This window comes from Xenopus tropicalis, chromosome 8, assembly GCF_000004195.4.
Source record: "Xenopus tropicalis strain Nigerian chromosome 8, UCB_Xtro_10.0, whole genome shotgun sequence".
Lineage (NCBI taxonomy): Eukaryota > Metazoa > Chordata > Amphibia > Anura > Pipidae > Xenopus > Xenopus tropicalis.
Window position 1 is genome coordinate 46176824 of NC_030684.2, and position 23051 is coordinate 46199874.

Consider the following 23051-nt stretch of genomic DNA (forward strand, 5'->3'; position numbering starts at 1 on the left):
AAATGAATCACAGATAGCGGCTGCCAAATCCCAATACAAAAATAACTGCCAGATTTGGATGTTTGGCCTTTTCGGGTAGAACTAGGACCGCCATATTGCAAGCGAAAATGTGAGTCACACTGAAGCCCCTAAAAAGGCTTGCGCTGAATACATTGGAACTATGTGAGTCACAGACACGCAAATGCATTAAGAGAATAGAGGACAATATCCTCATCATAAGTCATTAAAAAGGCAGCTGCTAAATATTTTAAAGCCAAAATAAATGCAACTTCATTTTATGTGGTTTATTTTGGCTTTGGGCAAATATGTCCCTTATTTGTACTCTCTGTAAGGGAATTTTCCGGCAAGTGAGTAGTTCAAAGCAGGGAAAGCAAACAAAATTAAAACGAATCAGAAGAACCAGAGATCAAGGTGATGACAATTTTAAGCAGGTAAGAGTTTGAGGAATCTCCATACATTAACTGTTTAAACATAATAAATCTTCGCTGTATCCCCTGCCACAAAAAAAAAAAAAAAAGCTGGTAACCGCTCCCCCTCTGAACAGCAAAACAGTTGTAACGAGATCTGGGTGCCTTCCAGCTGTCTGTTTGTGCAACAGAGATTTTCTGCATTTGTAAAGATTTTACAAAAAAGCCACTTTTAATCTTATGAAATGAAACCATTTGGGAGTAAATTGGGCTGTTACTATTGGGCAAACACTTTAAAAGACAGGTAGGCAAACAATGTGCCTAATTACAGACATTTAGGAGCAATTATATGGCAAGACAGAACTCTGATTTACAGCTCACTTGAGATTACCCCTTTCCACCCATACAGTAGCAACTGCATACTCTAGGAAAGCAAAACTAAATCCATTATAATGGTTGGATAAAAAGAAAATGGACTTTCACACAATTTTCAGTACCAGTTGGCCCCACTTGTGGCATTTAGCCCCCCTTAGGTAGGAAAAGTGAACTGCCAGGGTCTTGCATGGCTGTCCTCACAAAAAAAGTGCATTGCTAAGGGTTAAAATTATCATTAACATCTTTGGGCTCTTGTTGTGTTGTTGTGCTGATCAACTGACTGTAATCTTTACATCTATTCTGTGGTCCCTGATTGCTTTAAAAAATCTATTATTGTTCCAATACCCAAAAATAATAAGCCCGTGGGTCTAAATGATTACTGACCTGTTGCATTGACATCGGTAATAATGAAAGTGTTTGAGGGCCTCATAAAGGACATTATTTTATCCATTATTAGATTTTATCCAAATAGATCAACAGAAAATGCTATTTCTTATGTTTTGCATTCCACGCTGAATCATGTTAACATGATTCATTAAGGCTGTTTACTAAATTGATAGATTTGGGATTAAAAAGCCAATTATGTGCCTGTGTTTTGAATTTTTTTTAAAGAGCAAAGTCTTGTGTTTTTAGGCGGATATTGGCTACATGTGCCTGCACCCAGGCGTATTCCATGCTTTCGGGTGCAAGGCAGATGGTAGAAGGATTTTACAGTAGTGGGGCATATCCTCGGCAAGCATTTTTCAGCTTTCCGAAAATACACACTGTGTGGCATTAGTCTATATTAAACAGTGGAGTTCAGCCCTCTGCTTTACACTCTTCACAGCCATAATTGTTCGATTCTAACTACATTGTAAAGTTTGCTGACGACAACGATGTGCTTCAGCTCCCATAATAGTCAACTTACATGAAGGAGGTGAAGAACCTAGCACTGTGGTGTAATGAAAATGGTCTTCTCTACATAGACTTTAGTCAAAGAACAGCTGAGGTCCTATTGCACTCCATTCCATTTTTTTTTAATGAAATGGTTTTTATTTATTTTCAAACAGCAAAATAAAGATAAAAAAAATTTGAGATGTCTTATGTAATATGTTCAGAGGCGTGTTTACGTGCTACTACAGTATTACAGGGTTTCTCTGGTAAACACATGTGGGTACAGAGCAATGAGGTAGTCTCAAGCTGGCCATACACGCACCGATAATATCATACAAAACCTAATTTCATACGATATTAGGTGCGTGTATGGCAAGTCGGCAAGTCGACCGATATCGCAGAAGGCTGCTGATATCGGTCGACTCGCCGATCGGGTAGGTTAAAAGATTTTGATCGGGCGCCATAGAAGCGCCTGAGCAAAATCTGCCATCAGGGCTGAATCGGCAGAAGGAGGTAGAAATCCTATTGTTTCCACCTCCTTATTTGCCGTTTCAGCCCTGAAGGTTAGTGGTGGATTTAACGATCTTTCGTGGGACCATCGAACAATCACGTGTGTGGCCACCTTTATTCCTCTGTTACCAACGGGGTTGCATGAGAGTAGCCTCAAATATTTAGGGGTTCAAATCACTAAAGATTTGTCAGATTTATATTCAGTCTAACAAGGCCAGGCAGCGTCTCTATCATTTAGGGCATTTATGGAAATTCAGAGTTTCGTTTTTTTTAAGGCACTTTTATTTTGGCGCAGTGGAGATTGTTTTGACACAGAATATTACTTTATGGATTGAAAACAGCTGCGTACAAGGGTAATGTCTTACATAGAGTGGTACGTGCTGCAGAGTATAAGATCTGCATTACCATCTTTATTGGATTTTTATATTGGGAGATGTAGGGTCAGAACAATTAGAATTATTAAAGATATAACTCACTGTTGTAATTATCTGTTTGAGTTGTTGAAGTCAGGAAGATGTTTTAGAAGTCTTAAAGGGGAACTATTTGTTAAAAAATAAAATGTTTGCAACAGATTCATTATTAGCTATACAAAAAATTCACCAATTAAACATATAGGCTTTCTAAGTGATTTAAGTAAATGTTTAATGTTTTACAGCAATTACCTTTAGCAGACATTTTAACTCAACACAGGCAAGCTTTACCCTGCATGCTCGTTCACAGATTATATCACATGACCCATCAGAAACTCACAGACACACCTCTGATCAGTCATTGGATGTTGTAACTAAATGTCATTCTGAAGGCGCCTCTTGCTCTCTTCCTCAGGAAGCCTAAGCTGTATGCAGTTCCTGTGGCAAGAGTTATTGGCCAAAAATACTTTGGAAATCCCCCTCGGGTGGGCTCTCTGAAAATCTGTCCAATAGAGAATTTTAACAGGGTGTTTTTCTAACTTTATTTTACTGATTCCTACTCTACGACTTCTTTCTTCTGTCTCTGTGCAATTGGTAGGGAATTTTCCCTGTTGGCGTTTATGTGCTCTTTTTTTCTGTAGCCCCCACTGGAAAACTGTAGGTCAGGGGTTAATTTGCAGGGAACCAGCGGGCACGCATGGTCACTGGCAACCACAGGGCACTACCATACCTGGGTTCCCTCTTGCCTCTCTGTACTATGCCCCTGTTCCCTGCTTCACCCATGTGGAAAAGGGTTCAGAATAAAATGAGCATCAGTTAAATAAAGGTAGATGTAAAGAGACCTCAGCTGTCCAAATCTCTCTTGTGAGGATTTTGCCCTTGATGATGTCAGCTGGTAACAACCAATCAAAGAAAAGGGGCGTGGCCCTGCTTGAAGTAAAACTCTACTTCCTTCTTTAGCAACGGGTATGAGCATGGTGAATTGTACGATTCAAAAGGCTGTGCTTAATTGCATGTAATAATGTATGTTATGGGATGCTTTTAAATACACTTGTGGAGACAGTACTTAAAAAAGGGTATAGTTTCCCTTTAAAGGGACTGTTCACCTTTAAATTCTGTTTTAGTATTATGTAGGCAATGATATTCTGAGACAATTGCAACTGGTTTTCATTTTTTATTATACACTTTTTTTAAGTTATTTAGCTTTTTGTTCAGAATCTCTCCATTTTTCAATTTAAGCACTTAACTGGTTGCTATGGTGCTGTTTACCTTAGCAACCATGCAGTGGTTTGAATGAGAAAATCAAATATGAATAAAATGGGAGGTGAATAGAAAGCTAAAAAATAAAAGTAACAATTATGAAACTGTAAGCTCAAAAAGCAATAGTTTTTTAGCTACTGGGGTCAGTGACCCCCATTTGAAAGCTATAAAGCTATAGAAGAGAAAGGAAAATAATCACACAAAAAAATAAAGACCAATTACAAAGTTGCTAGGAATAGAACATTCTATAACATATTAAAAGTTTACTTAAAGGTGAAGTATTCAGTTTTATAGGTCTCAAGTTCAGCATTTCAAGTGCTTTCTGGTTGTTAGGGTCATTGACCATTGTAACCTGCCAGTTGGATGTATTACCGACATTTCTGGGTTCAAGGTTACTCTACAGGGGAAAAACATGTTTCCTGGCTTTGAACTATTCCCGAAGCACAACTAATTCCCTCCAGGGATACATAGATGAGGGGCTTTAGGATTACAAACACACAAATGTCTGTTTGTTATGGTCAGTGACCAATAACATTCACAAATAACTTGAAAACCAATGAAAACATCAAATGAATGCACATTGGAAAGTTGCTTTAGAGTTAGACTCTCCTTTCAGCCCAGATCACAGTGTAAAACTATTCTTATATGATTGTAGAGACAAGTAGTTTATGCATCACTATTGGCAACTGACATATAAAGGAAATGGTATTCTGAATAGTTTTCAAGATAACAGATACCAAACCGCAGTCACATGACCAATACATTTTGCTATCGAGACCAGTTTATGTATCCTGTGTATACACAGTTTTTTACTTACTCATGATGACATCTAAAGGTGTGCTAAAAGTGCAAGGTTGACATCAGCGGCGAGGTATTCATCACGCTGCCAAATTAGCCTACTTAATGTCAGTATTGTGGCCTAAGGGGAAAATGTCAATCCTTCCCTGTAACAGTGAAATGAAGGAGTGCTGATACGGTGTGTCGTCAGCCATGCGTTACAAGTGAAACAAATGCGATGTGGAAGTTCTACAAGGTAATGCTTTCCCATGGGTTGTGTCACCTTCAGATTTACTTTTAGTATGATCTAGACAGATAATTATATTCTGCATCTCTGGCATCGGTTTCCCCAACTTTCCCTAGCAACCAGCTGGTGGTTTAAATAGAGAAAAACTGAAATAATGTAGCCTCGGCACTAACATACTTTCTAGCTGCTGGAGTCAGTGACCCCATCAATCATACAATTTAAATTTCAGGCTGAAGACTGGCAGATAGTTCAAAAACCACACAAAATAATGAAACAGTTGTAATTTAGCAGTAGGTAGAGGGCTGCAGGTTGGAATAGAACAAGGTAGGTAGGGACAGATCCCCAGGAGAACTTGCACAGCATGCCTATGTCCCTCTGCTCTTTTCCTCCATGATCTAGACTTAGCACAGGGGCAGTGTGTTGCCTCCAAAGCTCATGGAACTTAAAGGAGAAGGAAAGGTAAAAACTAAGTAAGCTTTATCAGCCATAAGAACTCTCAGAAACGCTGCACAGAAAATGAATTTCTTGTCTCCTTTTCAACTTTTCAATTGTTCTTTATTATTATTTTATTATACATTTTTTCAATTATGTGTTTTCTATTTCTGGCTTTTTCCAGTTTTCAGACTAAAAACTATTGCTCCATGAAGCTACAGTTTTACTGTTATTGTTACTTTTTTATTACTTTCTTTTCAGTCTTTCACCTATTCATATTCTAGTCTCTCATCCAAATGACTGCCTGGTTGCTAGAGTAAATAAGACCCTAGCAACAAGACAGCATCTGAAATACCAAACTGGAGAGGTGCTGAACAAAAAGCTAAATATATGAAAAACAAAAAAAAAATAAAAAATCAAGACCAATTTCAAATTGTCACATCAAAATACTAAAAGTTAATTTAAAGGCGAACCACCTATTTAGTACTTATGCACGCAGTCCTATGCCATAATAACAATAAAAACAACCTCTTTGTCACAGGGTTAAGTTGTATAGATTTGCACAAGCAAATGAAAAGTCAGCTAGTCAATAGCTGTCAAGGGGTTACTACAAATACAATGGGTATCAAGAATAACACAAGCCAAGAATAACACAATCATACAGGAGTTCCTCGTTCCACACAAACTTTCTTGTAGGCCAGGGATCAGGAAGTCTGGTTGTTTTAGGTAGCATCTGCCAACTACTTTTATTTTTAAAATCTACCTTGACTTATACCTTTCTCATAGGGTTTAGTAAATTGATATAAGTATATTTATCACAAAGTGCCTTATTGCACTTTAAACCTTTTGTTTTATCAGACACTCTCTTAGTCATCTTTCAGCCTATCAAATAGCTCCCTGATTGCTATGGTATACTGGACCCTAACAACCAGGTAACAAAATTCCAAGTCAGAGACCTACAGAATAAAAATAAAGTTAAATTAATGAAAGAACTTAGACTAAATGGAAAATTGATTTAAAATCTCACTGTCTACCTCATACAAAAATATATTTCAAGGTAATAATCAAGGGATAATCGTTGGGCTCAGGCATCAGGAATACAAACAGAAACTATTCCAGAAACTATTCCGAAAGTCAACAATGTAATTTTGCAGTAGAGCCATTATCGGGGGGTATTCCAGTTAGGGGCCCAGTGGCAGAAAGGGCCCCAAATGACAGGAAAGTGTGAATTTCAGGTCGTGAAGGGGTGAAGCTTTAAAGGGAAGTTGGCCAGGTCTGCGCAGATCATAGGTGGGGTTTTGGTGTACTGGGTCATTAAGGGTTTGTCTGTGGGACCCTATTTACCTTGCTGGCAGTTCCAGCTACCATGTTTATATACAATAGTTTAAAAAATATTATTTTTCAAAATATCACATTCATGAGGGAATCTGCAAACATTTCCTGTAAATCTGCGAATGCTTACCTTTACTAAATATAGCTTATCTCATTGGGTCACAGAGTAGAGTCAACATTGTTCAAGAATAAAGAATAAAAATGTCTTTTTCCTGGTTCAACAGAACAAGCAATATCTCTTAAAGCAATAGTGATGCCAGTCTGCAGCTTGATTTATTTTCAAACTATATTTTATAGGAGTTGCTGCTTGATATTCCAAATAGGAGTGTGCAGCATTCATAAGGTAGTCAGACTTGTATATTCAGGATGCTATAATCCAAAAAACCATATACCCTGCCATGCTCAGGATATCTGTAATGTATAAAAATACAAACTACTGTCAGTATGCCTTTAAACTAGGGATTGGTTACCCGTGTACTTCAATATTTCTCTGGCGGGACGCCATTGGTCTCAAAACACAAATATCTGCCTTGGTTTCATATTAAATCAACAGCATTTAACACTGAAATAACCAATGTACACATAATCAATATATATGCAAGTCCCAGTGGCAATATAGGATGCATTATATTGGAAATGTGTATAACTGATTTGGCTCAGCAAAGAGTTTACTGAAACAGCTGTATCTGTTCACAGTCCAGCCATAAAGGGGGATTTCCCTCAAAGGCTGCTACAGACAGCAGTATCTCTCTGGTTGTTGATGTTCTTTGCATTACTGGTCCTGACTCCTCAGACAACACAGCAGAAACCAACAGGAGGAGAAAAGACTTCTGCTACATTGTTTCAGGAGTCAGAACCAGAGCAACAGCAAATTTATGAATGTATTAGACAACATACCGTATATCAGAGACAAGCAGCTTATCCTGTCATCACAGTCCGACAATCAATAACCATGCTGTGGTCTCTAGCTATTACAGTATCTTCTGAAAAGTCAATGTGGCTGCAAAAAGTTCACAGAGGGATGCACATGGCTATATGGGAAACCATTTAGTCTGCATTAACTCACAGCATCAGCATATAGAAAGACTAGGAAATGGCCCCGAGGTAATACAAACTGTCCTAGGAACTCCCAGCACAATAGTAGAACATAAGAAAAGCAGTATTTTTTTTAAAGTGAATCATTTAAAAAAGTATCTTACACAGTTAAAAATGAACCTAGTTTATTAATGCAGCCCTAAGATTTCCTTACCAAGAGCTGCCCCCTGAGGCTGGGGCCCACTCCAAAAGCCCTGAGCTAGAAGCAGCACTGAATGAGCACAAAGCTCTTGCCTGGTGTAGTCTTACCTGCTGTGAGGCACAGGGGAGGGTGGTGCTGAGAGATGGGCTGTCTGGGCTGCACTCACTGCTGATGCTGTATGGATAGCTGACTGCCACACTATGTGCCACAGAGACTGGCCTTACAGCGCACCACCCCCTGCCCTCCCTCTGGCAGGGCCGCCCCTTCCATGACGCTGCAGGCTAAGGGCTGACTCTTGGGAAGTGGGGAAGGGATTGTGACAAGCTCAGAGCAGGGGGAAACCGACAGCAAACAGTGGCTGCGACTCATGTGCTGTCTGTGTCATGCAGTCTAGAGCAGAGCTCACATGACTCTACAGGTGGAAAGTCCTTAGGGGATTCCTCACTACTATGTACAATACAGTCAAGCAACTTGCTAACACGTGTGTTATTGATGAGGTAATGTGGTAAATCCCTGTAAAATAGGTGTTTCACCAACCAACCTAACTGCTCTCTCAGGTTTAAACGGGGAAAAAAGACTCAGTAGTTAAAGAAAAGTAAATATAAAAGAAATTTGCCATGCCCCCCCCCCCCCATATAATTCAGTATGGATTTCAATGTAATTGCACCACTGCTGCCAGGAACAGACAATAATTCTGGATATTTTTGGAATGCCCCAGTTTTTTCACACACCCCCCCCCCCAGTTTCCCATAGTAACAACAGCCCAGTCATTTCCCATAACTTTTCCCCCCTAAAATAAATGTTGCCCCATCATTGCAAACGCCTATAATCTCTCCCATATTGTGATGAGAATGTAAGTGTGACCAGGGGGATTCTCTTGCTATGCAGCCTTGAGCAGTAAGTAATGAGGGGGTTCCTCGCCCACTCCCCCCCTACCCAACCTTAGCTACCCAGAATGTAGCTCCAGAAACTTCAGGCAAGGTACTAATGCTATTATATGTATGGTCTGTAAAACTACAATGCAGGTTTGTTGGAGCCACACTGATTTTTAGTTTCAATGTCTGCTTTTGTTGAAAGGGATTTGTATCTTACAATATGTTAACATTTGTTTGTTCTCTGGGGCCACCAGAGCTTTTATCTGCAGTCATTTTCTATGTATTTCACTTGACTTGCAGGATTTTAGACCCTGACATACACTTACATATAAGGCAGCAAATGACCTGAAGGCATTCATTGCATATTGCAGTGATTCTAGGGCATGGTGTTGGGCATGTTTAATGCAATCACAAACTGATGGTTTTTATTACACATTAAAGCCAAACTGAATGATGCTGGGACCCTGAGCCCTGGTACAGCATTAAGTTTGTTTAAAGCAGTAGCAAACTAAATGCAATTATTACACATGCCAGTGACTGTGGAAATATGGGTAAAATGGACATATTTAATTAAGAGCCAAAGTGAATACATTTCTTATATATTGCAGTGGTTCTGTGGCCGGATATAAATTTGCCTTAACTCATCCAAATTGCAGTGATTCTGGACACTGGCTATATTGCGTTCCCAGATTCAGCAGCCTTTTGCGTGAAGTTCACTATTTTTGTGACACTAGGGCCAAGGCTTGCTTAATTTAAAGCCAAATGTTGGGTATTTAATAATTTACTGCTTTGGGGCCTGGCATCGTACTTGCTGGTTTAACAAATATCCAGGCTATACATACATCATAGAGAGAGCCCAGGGGCTTGGCATTAGGCACAGTTAATTTTCTATGAAACTGAATATGATGTTAACATTTGCAAGGGCTATAGTCCTAAGAGCTCAAATTGGTTTAGCTTTTGTCAGTTTTCGGGAGAACATACAGAGTTACAATTACTACTACAATTGTTTTAGCTCCCTTTTTTAAAAGAAAAAAAAAATGATTTCCTCTTTAATAGAGGATCATAGATCTTATTGTTTTGGCAATACTCAGTACTTTGTATTCAGGTCAACAAAAAGTTGACTTGCATCCGACCCAGCAATCCACCTCTATTTATTAGACTTGCACCTGCCCCACTCCATTTCTGACATCAAGAAGGGGCAGGGCAGGCACATGCCTATAAATAGTGGTTGCTGGAGGCTGAAACCGGGCACAGTAAAATTGTGGATAGGGAGGGCGAAAGAAAGAGCTCTGCCTAAACTCGCCCGCGATCTGCAAATCATGTGCGAATGTCTGGCCAAACCCGCTGGTCCCATGAGTTTTTGGGCCAGCCCACACATCACTAATACAGAAATACTTTGTATGTGCCTTGCTCTGCTCTCTGCAATGTGGATATCTAAAAGTTTGTCACAAAGACACAGGTAAGAAGGGGTTGAAGCTGTCCTTTACAAGGGTCCTTCTCATGTGTGGATATCCCATTGAGCAGGGACATTACTATGGTAGACCCTGCAGCTACAAGGGTGGCCCAGTGGGTCATGTGGGCCCTAATTAATGAGCAATTTCAATTTATATATATATATATTGGAGATTTAGGGGGGGTTAAATTATTTTGTGGGGTCTGGTTACTCCACTGCCAGTCACTGCTGATATGGAGTTCATCTAGAAAAGCAAAATTATGGTAACCCCTTTTTGGCCGCTTTGAGCAGTAGTGAGCTCTAACTCACCACTAAAAACATGCATTGCATTGTGTTAAAAGTAATGAAATACAAGTTAATGGGGCTTAACAGTTTGGTATAATAAATGTTTGTGTTATTTAATACTTTATATTCTGGTAAAGAACCAGAAGACAGAGCCCACCTTTATTCCTGGAACACTTAGCTCCCATAAATTCTGCCTTATAGCCATACATAGGCCTACTAGGTTATGCCGTCGGCTGATGGTTTATTGGCAAATTACATTTTTAAACCTGGCCAATTCCCAAACAAACTGAAATCTGTAGTACACAAATATCCATTAGGATCGGCAGCCCGCCACGTACGTACAAATAATTTTATGAAGCAAGTTTCTTGTGATATCATCAGCAAACATATGGCCAGCTTTACTCAGTTTTCCAAAAAGTCAATGCGTATCTTGCCTGTGTAAGCAGGGCTCCTTCAAGAAGGGTCATTTTCTGGGTTACTTTATATCAGTAGTAAAGCAGGAAATGATTAGTAATGATTAATAACAGAAGTTCATTCATTTATTTACAAAAAAAAATAAAGAGCAAACTATAACTTTTAGGCAACAGCCGGCACAACGAGTCTTCAAGCAGCAGAATTATCCCTGCATCTTTATTTCAAATTAGTGATGTTTCGGGGGCGGGCCCCTTCATTAGGCCTGCCCCCCAAACATCACTAATTTGAAATAAAGATGAAGGGATAATCCCGCTGCTTGAAGACTCATTGTGCTGGCTGTTTTCTAAAAATGTCCCTGATTACGAAGGTGTGTTGTCCCCTCTGGCTGTGCACCGGGTTCCCCCTTCCTTGGAGAGGCCAGGAGTGCTGGTGATTTTTTCCACAAACTATAATAACTTTACCACAAGGTATTTTATTTTATATAAAGGAAAAAAGGGGTTCCAAATACTTGTGTGGTGAAACCCAGGCGTATTTATACAAGTTATGGAAATCAAAGGTGACTTCTACATAGCATAGAATTAGACTTCCTTGCACACAGTATAGTAAAAAAATTTTTTTCTTTGTTTAATTCACGGGGGGGGGGGGTAACTAACATTGATATATTGTAAAGTAGAAGGTACATTACTTATAACTGATCATGATGAAGATTAGATATATAACACATGACTATGGATAGCTCCTGGGCCCCCAGCAGTGGCAGGGCCTGCTTCTCCAATAGTTGCAAGGAAATTACTTTTAGAAAAGAGAACAGCACTTTGCTAAGTTTTGGAGGAAACAGTTCCTATACACAGCAATGTGTCATCAATTTAGGAACCACCGTAATGCATTCTTGTACATAGACATTTATGTAGGTACTCTTATTTCTTAGAAATTTTAACTTGTGTTTGGATAAGTTGTTCAGCTTAGGTCAAATACATTACTGTTCACACACATACGTATCAATTGCTAATTATGTATCTGTGTTCTATGGAAATATCACAAGCATTCCACATAATAGAATACCATACCTGTAGTGTATTTCCGTGTTATCACTAGAAAGCAGTGTTCAGCGTCAGTACACTATTTAAACACTTTAACACTGGGATAATCGTGCTGGTTTCTGATCTTGTAGACATTAGAAGGGTACAGGTTGTCCCTCCCCAACATAAAAACTGCCCTCTGTATTGAATTTAATAGCAAACCCTGAGTGATACAACAACCTACCAGCAAGATGTGCCTGACCCTTTTCAAATACTGGATGCTGTATAGACACATTGTTATGCTTCATTTTGCAGTAGGTCAGGAAATACCACTGTAAGAGACCTAAGCATTGGGTAGAAGAATGCAAACAAATGGAACAAAGAGAACTAAATATTCCACAAGTCTCTCTTCCTTTAAACAACACATCTCAATAATACAGACTGACAAAGAGAAAAGAGAGTTTGAGTAACAAAAGCCTTTCCTCCTCATACAGTGCTCACATGGGTATTGCTAATAACTGCTTGATTAACGATTTAACCCATAAAGTAATTGCACAAAACCATGTTATCATGCGGTTTTGAGAATAATAACTCTGTGACTAAAAAGCTTTTAGCCGCAGCAGAAATATACAATGTACAATGGAAGTGTGAAGCCATCGATGCAAAGTGGCTGATGAGCAAATCCATGTGGTTTCATTCTGGGTGTCGGGGAACTTAGCAGTTCAAACAACTTCTACTCAGGGTTTTGTCATGGGAAACATACAGATTATAGCAGTGATCACCAACCCTCTGGATGTTGCGCCCAGTGGCCTCAAAGCAGGTGCTTATTTTTGAATTCCTGACTTGGTGGCATGTTTTGGTTCCATAAAAACCAGAGTAATGCCAAACAAACAGAGCCTTCTGTAGGCTTCTAGTCCACATATGAGCTACCAAATAGCCAATCATAGCTCTTCTTTGGCACCAATGTAACTTTACTCATGCTTGTGTTGCTCCCCAACACTTTTTCTATTTGAATGTTAAAGGGGACCACTGAATTATACTTTTGTAAGTTCCACCATACCTCCTCACTGTCGTATTCGGGTGGAAAAATCAGATTTTTCAAACTGAATAATGGTGGCTACACGTGGCGATTTCCGTGCGATGGTCGCACGAAAGATCGTACAATCGGCCACTAACCGTTCAGGGCTGAAACGGCAGATGAGGTAGAAACAATAGGATTTCTACCTCCTTCTGCCGATTCAGCCCTGAAGGCAGATTTTGATCAGGCGCCTTCTATGACGCCCGATCAAAATCTTTTAACCTGGCCAATCGGCGAGTCGACCGATATCAGCAGCCTCCTGCGATATCGGTCGACGCGCCATACACGCACCGAATATCGCATGAAACGGGGTTTCGTACGATATTATCGGTGCGTGTATGGCTAACTTAAGACATTGAGGAGGTATGGTGGAATCTAAAGAAAGACTGCGAACTGGAACGTAGGTGTGGTTTGGAGCAGATTGTCTGGCTGTGCTAGTGCAAAGAGCACAAAAGAAAATAGACTGATCAAGTAGTGATAATTGTCTCTTGTGTGTTTTAGACAATTCTCAGTATTATCTATAACAGGGTATTCTCTGTCATTTAGGCAGTGGCAGACAGGGAGATTAGTCGCCCCGCGACAAATGCCTTCGCCAGCATTGCCGGTGGGATGATATATGCGCCGCTCCGATTTGCCGGAGTCGCCCAAAGTTTCCTCTCAAGGCAACTTTGGATACTAGTAGCTCTGTGTGTCTTCACCTTAAAAGTTAGCTGAAAGGTTTTGTTTGTCAGTTATGTATGTGTGAGAAGCCAGAGGTATATTTAAAATGTTTTTCCAAGGAACAGATGAAATGACTGGAAAATACACAGTTGTGTTCTTTACTATGCTGATGTTTACCTTGTTGCTATTTTAGAGCCTGCTGATGACATGCTTGCTGAAGGGAACTGGTTGATTTAAAGGAGAAGGAAAGGCTAAGTCACTTGGGGGTGCCAAAATGTTAGGCACCCCCAAGTGACTTAGATCGCTTACCTTTTACCCCTGTACGGAGAGAACAGCACCAGCCCGGGGTAGCAGCGAGCGCTTCCTCCTTCCTTATCGCTTGTGCGCGCATGCGCAGTAGTGAAAAGCCGAACTTAAACAAGAAAGTCGGCTTTTCACTCTATTGCGCATGCGCCGGCCGACGGATTTCGCCGGCAGAAGAAAAAGGAAGGAGGAAGCGCTTCCTACAGGTACCCTGGGCTGGTGCTTTTTTCTCCTAACAGGGGCACCGGCCCAGGGTACAAGGTAAGCGATCTAAGTCACTTGGGGGTGCCTAACATTTGGCACCCCCAAGTGACTTAGCCTTTCCTTCCCCTTTAAGGCCCTGTTTCTTAACTTTGCTTCTGCAGATGTTGCTAGACTACAACTCCCATGTTTTTCAACTTACAATCAAGGATTAATGTATGCATGGGAGTTGTTTCTGATACATTTTTCAACAAATGCAATAAACTAACAGCAAGTCTGTTTTGAGCTGAGAAACTGAAAGGAAGAAAAACTTAACTGATTCATTTTTTAAATTTTATGAAAACAGTAAAAAAATGCACTATTTGAATAGAAATGGTATAAACTGAATTTATACTGATAAACATAACCATATTATTATATAATGTGGTCATGATCTTTCCACAGATCTACAGCCCAGTAATGCTGCCCTAAAGGCACCATACACATAAAGATCCACTTGTTTGGCAATAAGTGGATCATTCTACGGATATGCTCACTGCCAATTCGGGGTAATTCAAATTGAATTACAATGATGGATATAGGAGCCCTCTGAGCAAGGACGGTATCAATGAGTCAATGTGGCCCCTAAACTGAAAGGGACAATCAAACCTGCCTGATCGACACCTGGCAAAGTTTTGGCCGGATATCGCTCAGGGAGGCCCATCAGGGTCCCCATACAGGGGCAGATAAGTCAAATTGGTCTGAAGGACTTGAATTGGCAGCTTAAATATGCCTGTGTATAGCCACCTTAGTAGGTCACTTGTTACTTTTTGCTGCAACACTGGGATTTCAGTAGTCACAATGTACTTAGTGGCACAACCATGTGATGTTGTTCTATGCAGCATATTCCCCAAGCTACTCTCTTGCATTAGTTCTAGTACATTGTTGCAGAAGCATTTTCATCATCTCATCCTTGCTGTAGATCGGGATTAATACTAAGTCTGCCCCCTAGTGGAACGTTATTTTGCATAAAAAGATGTAATCTTAACCAATTTTTCAAAAGTCATAGTTACGGATTTAAAAGCTATTTGCAAATATCTGTCTGCCTCTTAAGGCCATCACTTCAAAATCAATGCAGCAGAAATCAGTAATAAAAAGTAACAATAAAATTGTATATTGGCTCCTGGCATCAGTGACTCCCATTTGAAAGCTGGAAGGAGGCAGAAAAAGGGGACCATCAAAGAACATGGCAATGCAGCGAGAATCAATGGGAGTTCTTAACAAATTGGCATACCTTAGAGAATCTGGGTTGTGTTATCTTGTAAGATAGCTAAACTGCAGAACAAACAACAGCACCATATTTTAAAATATGTTTTAGGCAATGTTTCTACAACATTGCTTAACCTGTGTAAAATACATAAATGATATTATAAAAAAAAACAATATTTTGTATTCCTTTAACACTTAACACTGTCTTCTCTGATCACACCCCTAAGCCCTAAAGCACCCTTTGGCTCTCCAAAAGACATTCTATTGAATTCTCTTCTCCAATAGAAACTCTGTCTCCACAGCTACTGCAATCATGTCAAAGGGAAAATATAGATATATTTTTTGTAGAATTCATGAATGGCTCAGGCAGAGGTAGTCTGCTAAACACCTTTGTGAATGTTGCTTTATGACAATAATAGATACTACTGGCTGGGAGCCCAGGAGGGGGGATCTGCATGGATGTGAAGGTACAAATGGCCAGCGCTTAGCAACCACAACTCCCTACCTAAATAGGGCTTTTCATGGAAGTCACGACTGATTGCTAGGACAGATAGCACCAGGCTCAGTACATCAGATTTCCTCTCACTTTACTAACATGGGCAGCAAAGCCCCATCCACTTTAGGAAATTAATATCCAAAGAGGTAAAGCTAAGGATGAACGATTATCCTGTTACTCCGATCCACAAAATAAACATCAGGAAAAGCTTAAAGGGGATCTCCGGCTTCCAGACCAACATTTTTTAAAGCGTCCACACAACACATAAACCCCTAATATACCTATCACTGTAATCCGTTCCTTCAAAAAGTATGAATAAATAATATTTTTATATGCTGAAATCCAGCAGCAAAACAGTTCTTCTCTTTCTGCAACATTTGAAAACCTGGCAGGGGAGGAGGGACTAGCACACCGATGTTACAAGTTGTAACAATTTCTCCACAGCCTACAGACAGCATGCAGGAACTACACAGCCCACAATGCATTTCACTGTAATATTCAGTGAATTGTGGGATTTGGTGGATGCAGGCTGAAGGCACGCTGAGGCCAGTCGACGATACATCAGCAGGAGAACAGGGGTCCAGTCTTAGGTAACTGTTCCAAACCATATTATTACATTAAAAATCATGAAAAGACTGCATATTCTTTAATTGATGTATATATTACAAAGTTGCTTGACATTATATTTTTACTTTTCAAAAAGCTCAAGTTGTGTTTGGGTAGTGTTCCCTTTTAAGACCAGTAACAAAGGGAAATGTTTCATGATTGCTGGCATGTAGGTTTCTAGGGTAGAATGGAAAAGTATTGAGTTTGAATTAACGGGATACTAACATCAATCTTATGCTTAAAAATATGCAATTATTATTATCTATACCTCTGTATTTATGTTATTATATTAACTAACACACCTTCCCAGAAGCCAAAATATATTTTTGTAATTGAAGGAAAGAAGGGTTTATTGAGCTAAAGAAAGAGATCCAGGGACTGGGCCATTACATTTACAAAATATTGTGGATTTTTTTTCCTAATAAGAGTTATGGAAATGGAGGACAAGTGATTTCTCATCACCCTGTGGAAATATATCAGTGGGCCATTTTTCCTAAAAATTATACCCACCTAGCACAACTGGCATTAGAATAGAAATCCCACAGACTGGAATAGATAGTTCTGACTGATAATGTCTGAACATGTCACTATGGGATCCTGGAGAAAGTTCTTTTGTGTCTTAAGCTTAGAGAAAGAACCAACAAAAGCATCTATCAGCCAAGTCTTGAGAGGAATAAACATTGGATTAAATATAATATTTAATTATAAAGTAACTAGGGTAAAGTCTGGGCCAGTCCAGCAAGGTGCTGTTTTCATTAATATAAATGAGCCTGACTGCTAAGAGCTAACACTGACTGGCTGCTATAAGTTGTAATAACTGGGCAGGTATCAGCTTTGATAACTGTGTTCATTAAAAACCTGTGAGACACAGCATGATTTTACAGCTGGTAAGTGGGTTTACCCATACGTACAAAAATCATTTGGTAGTGATGTCACTGCCATTTGCACACCCAGGATCCTCCTGAATCTGTGGGGCCTTATCTACGCAACCAATATAAGGGTAATAACACATGGGACATTTTGTCAACCACACTCTCTGTGCCATCATTGTTATACAGCTCTGCTGAATATGTTGGCGCTTTATAAATAAATGTTAATAATAGTGCTTGATTTCTGGATGCACCACATGTGCTGTCACCCTGATAAGAATCCCAGCAAATTGTTTGTAACTGACCTTCAGCAAGTTCCTAAGCAGAACAAAAGGCAATTTCCCTGTGAATAAAGTGAGTTTGGGAAAGTTGCAGTAACCTTTTAAATAATGAACCCAACAATTATGTCCCTACAGTCATTAAAAGAAAAGAATGGGGAATTCATTCTAGCTATTATGTCACTATGGTAAAGTCACAAAGAAACTAGGAAATGAACAGAAACAGGCATGGAGTGGTTCAGTCGCCCGAGATAGATCTAAGTGAAGTAAAGCTGGCCATACATGGGCAGATCCACTCGCTTGGCGATGTCGCCAAGCGAGCGGATCTTCACCCAATATCCCCACCTACGGGTGGGCAATATCAGGAAGGCATGTAGGTGAATTTGGGGCCAAATGATCGAATTCTACACGCGGCAATGGGGCCGTCGGTTAGGGGACCGCATCAACGAGCCGATGCGGTCCCCGATCCGACTGGATTTTCTAACAATTTCAGGCCAGATATCGGTCGGCCAGGCCCCTCGTTTCTGCCCCTACACAGGTCGATAAGCTGCCGAATCGGTCCAAGGGACCGATATCGCCAGCTATAATTGGCCCGTGTATGGGGACCTTAAGTCCTGCTGCCATTTAACTCGACTTTCTGATTGGCTGCTATAGGTAAATAGACATAAATTTTGTACCGTTGATTACATAACACCTAGTAGAACCCATGTGATTGTCTGACAAAATAGACAGGCAAATAATTGTAAATGCAAAGTTGCTTAGGCATCGCTCATTTGCATATGTATTATTTAGGAACCACTAGTCAGTAAAGGTAAAGTTTGCTCTTAGCTCTGGCTGTCTGACGCCACAAATCAGTGAAAGGAGGAAGCACTGACCACATAACAATATAGGGTAAGGAAATTCCGCTGGATTTCACGTCAGTAAAGAAAGTGTAGGCATTTTTAAAAAAGTGCCACACTTTAATTTCAAAGGTAAGCAAATCCTTATACTTATATTTAAACATGCAATAAGACTGCACTTTCTTGCTTATTTTGTGTTTGTGGTTTTTTCAAGGGTTATACGCAAAGGGCATGGGCTTGCCTTATTAATCTCTGACCTGACTAAAACTAACTAAAATACAGTTAAATCCTATCATTTGTCTACTTTGCCAAAGCAAATAGATCTTTGCCAACATTACTGGGGGTTCCATGAAAGTCCATTGACTGCACATACATCCCAATGCGTCTATAGCCAATGACAAAGACTGACCCAATCAGAAGGACCATATTTAGATACAGGCACCCATATCTAGGGCAGCAGATTTAGGGTGGCCTGTATAAAGGGTGACACATGCGCTGATCATGAGGGGGTACTGAGCCAAAGGTCTAATGCCTTAGATATATGCATAGTCCAATAAAATGGGGAAAGTTACAGAGTAACCAAGTCAGTGTTTAGTGTTTGCTTATGGTTGTACACCTATACACAGAAGACTATAAAGCTGTAAAATGGGTGTAATGTGTAGGAAGTAACACTTAGACCTGTTCAAGATGTAAACAGACGTGAATGTGACTGAGAAAGGAGGGCACAGGGGACCAAATTAAGGCTTGCTGTTCCATACTGCAGAACTGCAGCGTGAAGAAGTTGTAAAACTACAAATCTCAGATCCCAGAGATAGGAGCTAAGGCGGCCATACACGCTGCAATTCCCTCGTTTGGCGAGGTCACCAAATAAGCGGATCATCTCCCGATATGTCATAGGGCCAAATGATCGAATTAAAACAGTGGGATGCACATACACAGGCAGATAAGCTGCCAAAATGGTCTAAATACTCAAATTGGCAACTGAAATCTGCTTGTGTATGGCCACCTTTGCAACATCTGGATGTTTACAGTTTGCCAATACTGCACAAAGATTACACTTGCCCTTTAGCAAAGGAGACAGAAATAAACGGTTAGAGAGAGGGGAGGATTGCTGGATGAGTAAATTACAAACATACGCTTCCAGAGAGTGGGAGTTTCATAGTTATTAATAAACAACCTCCCTTTCCAACCACCAAAGGAATACGTGTCATTATTAGCACATTAAATATAAACAGACTTTGTTGTTGAATCTAAAATATTTTACACCAATATTTGCGATATGGACATTATAATGCAATAAAGCTTAAGTGGGTCTAGTGTGTCAGTAATGTGAGACCAAACCAAACCTGCAAAATTAGGTTAAATGATTTTCTAATATAGTACTTGCCTGTGTGTTCTAAATATGTTCCTAGAAATGACGGCTTGATTTGTACCTTGCAGCCCTTTTTTGAACATTTTTAAATCCCATGGGTGTATCAATATACGGACTATACAGCTAACTGAACCTAATGAGACCTAACACATATACACTATAATACACACCCATCTTCACACATACAATCTCTAACCATAAATTCAGTTTACCTTAACTCAGATTTCAAATAAAAATAACATTCTTCAAATGGCAACAAGGGTATAATGAATGCATTCTTTGAGGGGTTACTTAAATGCACAGAGTGAGTAGAGATACTGAAGCCTTGTTGGTGAAAATCCATGCATCTTCAGCACCCCAAAACACACTGGGCATGTACAGAACCACTGACACCCAGGGGAATCACACAGAATCACTGACCAATACACTACAGTAATATCCAACCGATCGTCTCACTAGCCAGCATTGTGTAAGAATGGGCACTTTCTAATGTACTGTCCATTTGGGCTGACAGCTCAATCAAACTGCAGAAGGCAAGCAGAGCTGTGGCTCCTTCTCACTTCCACATCTGCCAGTGCACTATAAATTTGCCAACGTGGTGCATCAGTAGATTAATGTTTTTAATGTATCTGATGATCTGTTCAGTATGGTCAAAACTGGCCAAGCCGACAGACCAAATCTGGTTTAAAGTCATATAAACATCTGACTGGGTATACTATTGCCCATAATCTGTGAGTATTAAGCTATAAAGCATTTAAAGTTGCTATAACTTCAGAACGGTTCCAGGCCTGTGTGACTGCCATATTGGACTCAAGAAGGATTTAATTTTATTAAAGGACACCTAACATGGCAATTTTTTTCCCCCACAAAAGGTGCAGACTAATAGGGGCAGATTAATTAAGACACAAACGTTGAGAGCGTTCATTCAAACGCTCCGAGCGCATTTTCACAGAATTTTTTGTGTCTTGCACAAAAAATTTGCAAAGGTTTTCCCACTGTTTACAATCATTCGGTACGAAAATTTCGTGACTTAGTCACAATAATATCGTAGTCACGATATTATCGTGACTATGATTTTTCTGTAAGCATTTTCATCATATTTGCGATCATCAGAAATTTTCATATACAATCCGAATTTGTTCCATTCGGAATTCGAACTCGCGTTTTCATGAATGTGCCCCATAGAGTTTTCAACCCTATCACTGGGGGACCTATAATAGCAAAACTATAAGAATTTTAGGATGGTCAACCAAACTGAGCTGGGGCCCTCACTCATTCCCCCATATGTAATAAAAAGCACTAAGTTTGCCCAGTAGCAGTAACCCATAGCAACCAATAAGATGTTTGCTTTTAAACAGGTGGCCAGTAAATGTTTTCTGCTGCTTGGTTGCTATGGGTTACTGCTCCTGGGAAAACTTAGTGCCTTTTATTACATAATTCTATGTGCATGCGCATTCTCTTTCAATGCAGGCAGCATAGAGCTCGAGACAGGCGTTTTGTGGCATTTATAGTGCTGTTGTTTCCTCCAGTTGGAGTCCAGGCTCTTTGTGCCAAGTTGTCACCAAGGCTTGAGTAAAAGGCAAAGCAGTTCGTCAGGATCCCAACTGAGAATTAGGTATATTATGTCACAACAATGTTATTTTAACCCTCAAATAGCCCCTCTACTTCTGCAGTGAAGGGGTCCAGGGCAGTGTTTTATCATATTCCCCACTACCATCTCTGTTTATCTGCAAATGAGATGGGAACATGCAATATGTAAAGGAAAACTATACCCCCAGAATGAATACTTAACCAACATTTATATCATGTCAAGTGGCCTATTAAAGAATCTTACCAAACTGGAATATACAGGTATATATCGGTAAAAATTGCCCTTTTACATTGTCTATGAAGATTTTCATTCATCCAGGTCATGGTATATCTAGTATAAATAAATCTAAAGCAACTGGACTTGTTTGGTAATCATTGAAGGTTACCAAACAAGGCAGAGAGAAGGTGCAATATAGTCATCCCATATGTAGCAGGAGTGTCGGAGAAACTCAGGAGAATTTTCAACAAAATTTAGATTTATTTATACCCTTTTACATTGTTTACCTTGAGCCACCATTTTGTTATGGTCTGCGTGCTCCCTCAGGGATCATCTGTCAGGAAATAATGCAGCTCCAAATGTAACAGGAAGAAGTTGGAGTAAAAGACAGAACTCGGTCCATTCATTGGCTGATATGACCCAACATTTATGTGTGCCCCTGGTTTGTATGTGTGCACCATGAATCAATCATATGATCCCAGGGGGTGGCCCTTACTACATTTTCTGTTTAGGATTACCCAATGGCACATATTACTAAAAAAGTATGTTCTTATGGAAGTGGCTTATTTAGCCACTGGGTGTATAGTTTTTATTTAATAGTAAAGAATAATGTCCCCATTGTTGTACAGGTATAGGATCTGTTATGTGGAAACACATTTTCAAAGTGCTCTGACTTAGTGAAAGGCCATCTCCCATAGCCTTTATTTTATTTTCAATAATTCACATTCTTAAAGATGTCCTTTTTTTTCTGTAACAATAAATAGTGCCTTGTACGTGATCCCAATTAAATTATAAATAATGCTTAATGGGGGAAAAACAAACCTTTTGGGTTTATTTAACATTTAAATTATTATTTCTTTTAGTAGACTTTAAGTAAGGAGATCCAAATTACAGAAAGATCCCTAATCCTAAAAAACACAGGGTTTTTTTGAGCATTATGGATAATACATCCCATATCTGTATAGTACATAAAGCACATGGTAATGCATGTATATGAGAGACACTCCATTTTGCCATGAGCAAGCACTGGGCCCTTGGTCATGTAACACTTGTGTCCTACTGGTGGATCCAGAAGGGAAGGGGCACAGCTGTGAGTCAGCCCTCTGCGCAATGTTTAGAAAACTGCAGAGAGAAGAGAGCCGTGACTCATTGCTTTGTCTGAATGAGGTGAGCTCTGTCTCTAGCACAGGCAGAAAATACATGTGGTCGGCTAAGGTTGAATACTAGCAACATGGTTAATGGGAATTCTGTTTGTGGCATAGGTGCAGGGGGAAGTAATACATGCTTTTACACCAGAAGGTTAAGGTAACATAAATTCTTAAAAAATAATTCCCAAATGTCAAATTAAGGCCAATGACACAGACGACTGGGTTATACTGTAATTACAT

At 39.8% G+C, this 23051-nt stretch overlaps 1 protein-coding gene across 2 annotated transcripts in view; it reads right to left on the reverse strand.

The window, feature by feature from the left end:
• Positions 1-23051, reverse strand: part of zc3h12b (zinc finger CCCH-type containing 12B) — a 48607-nt gene that overhangs the window by 15933 nt on the left and 9623 nt on the right. Inside the window, exon 1 of one of the 2 annotated variants that reach the window (XM_002931833.5) lies at positions 7968-8070. The exons of the other annotated variant lie outside the window; for it this stretch is intronic. The gene's annotated coding sequence lies outside the window, so the exon portion shown is untranslated. Of the gene's footprint in view, positions 1-7967; positions 8071-23051 lie in introns of those variants that run through there. 2 annotated transcript variants of the gene reach the window in all.